The sequence below is a fragment of the Cicer arietinum genome, chromosome 4, assembly GCF_000331145.2.
Source record: "Cicer arietinum cultivar CDC Frontier isolate Library 1 chromosome 4, Cicar.CDCFrontier_v2.0, whole genome shotgun sequence".
In the NCBI taxonomy this organism is placed as follows: Eukaryota; Viridiplantae; Streptophyta; class Magnoliopsida; order Fabales; family Fabaceae; genus Cicer; species Cicer arietinum.
Window position 1 is genome coordinate 45,801,762 of NC_021163.2, and position 9,192 is coordinate 45,810,953.

The window sequence follows — 9,192 nt, forward strand, 5'->3', positions numbered from 1 at the left end:
TGGAATTCCGGAATTCATGCATTTTGGGCATATACGCATTGCATTAGGGTGCTTGGCACGTGAGTCATGTTTGATATACTGTGGTGATGGTATATGTATGCTCAGTTGTGGTTGTGATTTTGCCCTAATTGGTAAGTGAGATTGTTTTGTGTGTAAGTGTTGATTGATTGTGAAACCTTTTTAAAAGCTTATTTATGATGTTTTTGCTGTTTTCTGCTGATGTATTCGAATACAAGAAGGTTGTATTCGAATACAGATGTCTTGATTTGGCTACTGACTTGTGAAACAGCAATGTAGTCGAATACAAGAGGCTTGTAGTCGAACACATATGTCATACAGATGTGCTAATTTGGCTAATGACTTGTGAAATAGCAGTGCAGTCGAATACAAGAGGCTTGTAGTCGAATACAAATGTCCTGTTTTTGCTATTGACTTCTGAAATAGCACCATATTCGAATACAAGGATGCTGTACTCAAATACAACTGTGCAGTTTTGTTAAAAACTCCATTTTTCAACTTTGATTATGCATGTCTAGCATATGAAAACCCTTTCAAGGTGCATGCTAAGTTGAAAGGTTATTTTGTGCATTTGAAACTTAAATGCTATGTGTTATTTGTTAATTTCGGTTGGTGACCATTTACAATTATTGTGGAAATTTGGGATTTGCCCTCAGATGAGAATCAGGATTGTCCTACCAGTTAGTCCCCTGAAGATGGGAAGGTAGTTGGACACACCTGACTGGAGCTGTGTCCGGAGGTTTTGTGCGGGGAGTGTGGAGACCACCCGGGTTGTATAGCTTTTTGTAGTATGATCAGATTAGATGGTTGTATTGGGATTAGTTATCTTTCTTTTGGGAATGCATTTACTTTATTTTGGAAGATTGTACCTATACCTCATTTCGTCAGCTTGACTTTTATTTTGATGGGTCCATGTACAACTTTTGATGTGACGTGGGGAAGTTAAAATTCTTGGGGCAATGCTTTTGTATAGGTGTCTGTCGAGAATACCCCAGGGGTATGAGCTATGTCTGATAGGCCTCGTAGCCCTGGTGTATTTTGATGTTTAAATACTTTGGATTTTTATTACAAAAATTATTCTGCTGCTTTTAAATATTGTTCACTGTTGTCGTTGGGTTACGACTTAAATATTCATCCAAAAGTATTTCTTTTCTTAATATTTGAAATTCAATTTTCAGTATTTGTTTTTTTTTTAAAAGGGTTGTTACAACAAGCATCTATTTGCTACCTCTGATGAATGCATAAAGCATTTGTTCGTCTGCCTCTGATAAGCGTGACAAGCAAGTGATTGCATCTGCTTGTAATAAGTGTAACAAGTGATTTCCTCTGCCTCTGATGATCACATCAAGCGTCTGATTGTATGACTATGATTTATTATGTATCCTCTAACGAAATCAATGCTATGAAGAAATTCAATGCTATAAAGAAGTCAACGCTTTGAATAAGTCAAAGCTCTTATGAAAGTCAATTATCTGATAAAGTGATTGCTTTGAGATAGGAAATCTCTTCGCATCCTCTAATAATCACCATGAATCTATTATGTCTAATGGTGGTTTACGAGGCATGCACTGATTTACGTATCCTTTGCTTCTTTTGCTTTCATACCAAGATATGTAGAATTATTGATAACGATTTTTTAAAAAAATGTTGAAAATTTTGATACGAAGTTAGAGAGCCTTATTATGAAAACTTCATGACATACTTGTTGATCTTGTGCAATCGGGTCAAAGGCCAAAAACCCTAAAATAATCTATATAAGGATGTGTTATCTCCTTGAAGAACACACAACAACAACAACAACAACAACAACAACAATAACAACAAGAAAATACAATCTCTCTTGATCAATCATTTTATCTAAGTGCTAAAATTCTGAGATTACTTTGTAAACAACCTCTTGAGAAGAGTTTTTTTTAGAAAAACCTAAACCAATCCCTTAACTTATAACTTGGCCTGGTAGTGGTTGTCTTTCCTCAACAGCTTGACAGTATTAAGCTGGAGGTGAGAAGATTGAACATAGTGATTGTGACTAGTAGGTGTTTAAGTGTAAGTTTGATTCACTAGTGATTTAGTGGATTAAATCCTTTAAGTAGAAGTGACTGGACATATCTAGTGTGTTGGTGATGAACCAGGATAAATCAATGTGTCTCTTACTCATCTATTATGTTTTCTTTACTATAGTCGAATCATGCAAAAAAAAATTAAATAGAGAACACGATGCAACCCGTTTTTCTTGCGATTCTCATTATTCAAATGAATTAGTAGATAATCTATTTCTGAAAGGATAATTTCATCTCTTTAGAAATGTCATTTCTTGAAAATGTTTTCTTAGAGATCATTCAAATATTTAAAATTTTCCAAACTTGTTTATTTTTGTTAAAGTGTTTATTTTTTATATGAGTAATCACTCTTCAACGATATTTTGAACAGTAAAATTGAATCTCTATATTAAGATAAATGAATATTCAAAGAAAATAACATAAATGAAAAATAATTTTTTTACTATGTTCTTTGAATAGAGTAAAAAATCTCAACTCCATATCTTAGATTAAGATTATGTAAGAAAGTATTTCACCATGTGATTAATTTTTAAACTGCAACTAGAAACTCAATTGAAATAAAGGATCTACTCATATGATTTTGAAAAGCTTCTTAATTTCATTTTCATTAATTCTTTATCAAACTTGTTTATGTTTTTAAAACTCTTCAATAACAACATGTACAAAACATATGTGCTTCAATGAAGCCGAGTAAATTAATTAGTAGAAGATTCAATTTACTAATAGTAAAATTAATATGATGATAAGAAAAATATCAGTCAAAACAACATAATTGTTAGTGTAATATAATGGAAACATAATGCATTTCAATAATGTTGGAGCTGACCAAATGCGTAAGGTAAAGTTTTTAATCAAAACAAATATTGGAGGATACACATATTTGTCTTTGGTTGAAATCAAGATGAAAGTCAACTATGTATTAATGGCTACATCAATAACAACCAATCCATATTTTGGAAGAGGCAGCATGAGTATGAAGTAAGAGGAAACTAGAAGGTTATTCCTTTAATGGTTCAAATATCTTCATCTAATGGGACTCTAGACGACATACCAACAACGATCGTGAATAAAATTATATTTGAAGAAGATTAAACTACAAGTAAAAACCAAAATTCTCTCATGGAAGATTATCATATGACTCCTTCACTAGAGAACTCAGTATACTAAGTGAGATTATTTGATATTCTCATCACGTGGTTAAACTCTCATGGAAATATGAGAACCTAAAACGAGCTACCTTGGCATCCTCTAATTGTGAGGTCTGAAGTTATCTCTCTATTCGCTCGAATATAAGATATTTGCCTATGTGTATAATGTGTTTGAATCACATGAGAATCATTACTATAAAGTTAAATCACAAAAGAAAGGACTACATATGTTGATGTCTGTGTATAATGGACAAATTTGCTAAATCATCCTTGTATGTCATTGGGTCAGATACTCTGTAATTTATTCTATTGTTTTAAAAGTTATTGTACATGTTTTTTACTATCATATATGTTTATGTCTTTCTACCAAATCTTCTGTCTTTGATTTTATAGGAAATAATTTTATTCCTTTTTTGTGTGTTTCTTCTGTTTCATGTTATTTGTGTTTTGTAAAGATTTTCCTTGTGTTTGTTTTAATAGCTTACTTGTAGCTTTAGTAGTGGTGGTACGAATCCCCTGTCTTGCGCTGAGATTTCTTGTACTTGATCATATCGTAAGTATTGTTTTTCTGATCATTTACCTTTTGAAAAATCAATGTTTTGATTTCTACTTATCCCTTGCCTATTAAAATTATCCTCTCTTAAATGTGTTTCAAAAACCATTCTTCTGTGATGACCTCATTCTTTTTACATCCAAATTTTTTAAACTTGAGACCCTTTAGGAAAAACCAGTTCAATCTCTCATCCTTTGTTAAGTCATCATATTCCTAAATGACCCCCCTCTTACATTGTATTGTTGAAAGACTTTAATATATTCATAAAACATGAACTATCCAACTTCAATATTGAAAAGTTCAAAAATCCTAAATTCGTTACATTTGTGAACCGTCAACAAGATGGATTATGCAAGAAGGTTCACAAAATACATTCAAAGATTGACACACGTGTAAACCTTAGATGTCAAATGTCTCTATCTCCTACTAAGAACCTTGTCCACAAGAAGGTAGTGGAAAAAAACATTTAAATGCTTGTTAATAAAGAAGAACAATTGAAACACCAACAATCTTATCAAAGATTTGTACCTTTGGAAGATTATATCTCAATCTTGATATTTCGTGAAAGCTCCATCAAACAAATCAAAGACAATTAGAGAAAAAATAGATTCTGAAACATCTCATTTTCTTTTGTTAAACTCCTTCATTTCTCTATTAGATGGAAGTTTTAATAAGGAAAACATTTACTAAAACTAACGATGATAAAGAGATTTAATTTATTTATGTATTTTGGAATTGGTGATTCAAATCTAATATTTAATTTAAATTAATGAGTCTGGTTTAGAAAACCTTAAAAAACCCTTTATTTTATTTTTAACCCATTTTCATTTTTGCCCTTTTGTAATAAATATTACAGTTGAAATGCAAGTTGCATTTGTTACATTTGTAATGTGAATTATAAATTGATTTTATGTTTTTTCTATTTTATCCTCTATTTCCTTTTGTATTTTCTCTTTTTTTTCTTGCCTCTGTTTTCTTTATGATATGTTTATAACTTGATTTTTTATTTATTGTATTTTCCTTCTTTCTTTTAATCCTTATAACAACAATCTATGATTGAAATTGAAACTTGAAAAATAAAAAACTTATCATAATCAATCACTTGAAATTGTCTAAAGTATTTTGTTCTCTTCAAATTTTGAGTTTTTTTTATTAGTTCCTCTTATTTTCTTATATATTCCTCGGGTTTCTAATTGTATTTCATTTATTTTTATATTTTTTTACTAAGTTTATCATTAATAAAAAATTCTTAATTTAAAATAATTATTTATTTCTTTGTCCATAATTCTTCATGTTCTTCCAATCTTGTTTCGAATTCTTAAATAAATTTTGTATCATAAATATCACTCAAGTCATGATGTGCACGTCTCCCTCTCACCTTCTAAGTTTTTATACGTTTTCATCATTACGTTGTAGTTTTTCGAAATATTTTGTTAAAAAATTGGCTATTTATACCTCTTTGTTTTCAATTTTTATTATCTTTTTTCTCTTCTTTCAAACTCTTCTGCTATGGAAATTGGTTTTACTAGGAAAAGAAAGTCATCTTTCTCTTATGAGAAAAAGGAAATTTGACCATATGAAGTTGCTTCAACATTGAGCAACATTTCTCCTCAATTAACTTAAAGTTCATATAGCTCTGCAACAAGTTCACCACATGTTGATCTTCTCAAAAATCAAATCGAGAAAGTTGTTGAGCTCTTAAGGCATGCTCTTAGATAATCCTTTTAGGAATAGTTATTTTATTTTTCCATTTTTATTCCTTCATTAGTGGTTGTAACCATTTGTCTTTTCATTAATGAAACTTTAAAGTTTTGCAATTTTGTTTATTTCATTTATTTCAATCTTTCTCTTATGATTCCATTTTATTCATATTTACTTAATTATCTGATTCCTTAATTATTTTTCTGAGTTGTTTACCCATTTTATATGTGTACTTTTGTGGGCGTTTTCTTCCCTTATTTTTTGTTTATTTCTAATTTTACCCTTTTTAAAAATGACAGAGAAAAAAAAATAGTAATATAATTCACTGTGTATTTGCATCTTATCTTTGTTACATCATCTACACCATCGCATTATACGCATCATCAACATCGCATAATCTGTATCATATGCAAGTTTATGCTTTACAAATTGGTAGAAAAACAATTCTCAAGAACATTGATAAAAAATTGTTTTTAGTATGACTTTTAGTTTTATTGAAAATTGAGTTTTCATCTTATTTTTCAGACATAACGTGAAAAACAAAGTCTAGTATTAGTGCATAATTTTTGTCAATGTAAATCAAAATCGTTGTAGTATTTTGTGTTATTTAAGTTTAGTTTAGATCTTATTCAAATTGTTATTGAATTTGTGTATTGGTGATTGATTGATCTTTAGTAATTATTTAATTGAAGTCTCTCTTCAATCAAAGAATTAATGCATTAAACTATTGTTATGAAAGTCAAGTGTTCTGCAATAAATCTCAAAGGTTTCATTAATAGTTCTAATAAACATAATGTTCCTTTTGCAAAATGTTTAAAATCGTTTTATCCGTTGTGTGCAAAGAATCTATTCATCTCTTCTAGATTCGGATTGCCATCGATCCTAATAAGTGGAGTCAAGAGCTTTGGTTATTCTTATTTAAAGGGTGTAAAAACCTCAAGAATTGTTCCTAATGGTTTACCCAAAAGCTAAGGATGCGTATGATAAAGCCCTTGTATTCAAAGAAGAAAAGTATGCTTATTGGAGAGATTGTATGAAAGTCCATATATGTCTAATGAAATGGTGGTTTGGAAAGTTGTGGATAATGGACCTTTTGTTCCAACCATTATAAGAGATGGTAAATTTGTTGACAAACCCGAGATTGATTGGAGTGACTTAGATAATAAAAAGGTGAAATATGACTAGAAGGAACAAAATATTTTGATCTCCTCGTTAGGAATTGACGAATATTATCGTCTCTCATTGTCAAATGGCACAATCAATGTGGGACACTCTAGAAGTTGTCTACGAGCGAACTAGTGAAGTAAAGTGTTCAAGGATCATTAAGCTAACACGAGCGTTTGAGCTTTTTCGCATGAAATACGGTGAAACCATTGCAAAAATGCTTCGAACGCCTTGTAAACAAGTTGAATGGTTTGGGTACGACTATACATAACGACGACTTAACGAACAAAGTTTTGAGATGTTTAACTAGGGAATGACAACCCAAAAATGAATACAATAAAGGAAACAATGAAGTTGACTACAATGACAATTACAACATTATTTCGTAAGTTAGAAGAACATGCTCATTCAATTGACAAGACATGTAGAGAGTTCCAAAATGAAGGATGGGGATAAGGAAAAAGACAAGGACAATAAGAGTATAGCACTCAAAGCCTCATCTTCCAGAAAATTGTAGATCAACTATTGGATAGTAATGACAATGAAGAAGAATACTCAAGCAACAAAGAGATGAGCAAGTTCGTAAAGCGTTACAACAAATTTATCAAACGGAAATGGCTGAAACATAACGACAAGAATTTGGTCAAATTTAGATGTTCAACAAAAAATGACTCAACCACTTGCTATGAGTGTGGTAAAACCGATTCACAGGAAAAGTGAATGTCCAACATTAACAAAGAAAAAAGGAAAGACTCCATTCATGACCAACACAAATGGACAACGTCGAAAGGCGTATATAGCTTGGGAGAATGAAGATGAAGCTTCCTCAAACATTTCTGATAATGAACCATCTTATGAACAATTTCATGAAGAAGCAAAAATGCTATTAAAATGAATATATCTTGACATAGGAGTATATATGTGATAACTTACTCCGCTTAATAACATAATATAAACAGTAAATTTAATATTTTGATTGAAAAATATTAAATATTTTGGAAAAGTAAAAAAAAAAAAGTTCTGATAGGGCACAATGAAATTTTATGAAAATCACCCCAAAAAGTCATTGGACAATGGTAACCAACCACCTCTAGCCAACATATCGACGCTCTCGGGAGGGATGGAAATTGTTGACATAGGCAATGAATGGGTTTTTCATGGCGTTGGGTGCTGCAAATTGCAATAGGTCGTCCGGTCAAGGTGGATATTCGCACCTTTGATGCTTCACAAGGAAAATTTGATGTTGAGATTGATTTTAATCTTCCTGTGGTTGGACAAATCTGGTTTCCGAATAAATGGTTCCATGTCGAATACAAAGGTCTTCATCTTCTATGGCGCATATGCAAGAATTTTGCAACAATATTTATGGTGATTGGCTTTTAGTTACAAAACCCAAAAGGCAAGTAAATAGGCACACAGAATTTGGGAAGTCGGTTCAAAGGAAGACTGGATGCATTAACTATTCAAATCATAATAAATTAGAATCAATTTGAAATTTCGAATGATAATGGAGAGAGAAAGATGGATATAGTGCAAAAAGAATTTGTTGTGGAACCATAGTCATCTTATGAATGGTAAGTTAACATATAGAAAAAAAAAACGCTAAGAAAGGATTCTTTAACGAAGAAACCGAGTGCAACACATCAAGCTGACTTGCGTATCATAACCGTGGGGCCTAACAGCTCTAAATTTCCAAGTCAATTTCTTCTAGTACATGACCACCAAGCTAGTTCAAGCAAGGTCTTAAAATTGAAGAAAAATACCAATTTGTCTTCCATATAATCTCAAGTTTATGACATTCCACATGAAATTAAATAAAAAATGCCAGCCATTGCGGTAGCACCGAACCAACTTCAGTTTGTGGAGGAATCGAAACCTCTTGATCCACCACAGTACCGGGAAGGGTCAGATAATAACATGACTATTTCTCAGAAAAAGGCTAGACAAATTGGACGATGATGTCGAGGATATACCCAATTGCTAATGCGGTCGGCGTGAGTTTTTCCTCATTAGTTTTTCATGATTAGTTTCAAAGTTTTGTTTTTGTGTTATATTGGAATGCGAGGGGTTTTGCTAATTAATCGCAAAAGCCATAATCATCTACATGAAATCTTGAGCTAATTTAAGCCTGATTTCCTGTTCATACTCTGTTTGTGATTACGTATTAAGAGGTTTTGGGATAAAGAAGGTTATGGGTCTATCAATATCATTGAAGTTGAGGGTCATCCAGGAGGCTTATAGGTGTTGAAGAATTTGTCTAGCCTGTTTTCTTTCACTTTAGTGGAGAATTTCACTCAATGTGTTTTTATTATGGTGAGTCGTGGTACCACTAGTTGGATATTTTCAGGCATTTACGCGAGCCATGTGATTTCATTTAGGGAGAATCTTTGGAGTTACCTTTGATATCTTTGTGGTCGTGTTAGTCATACTTGGATGTTGTTGGGTGAATTCAATGACATTCTTATTCCATCGGAACAAAGAGGAGGACATTTTTCCTAGACTAGAGCTAATCCCTTTTCTTGGGTGCTTTCTAATTGTAATCGTGTGG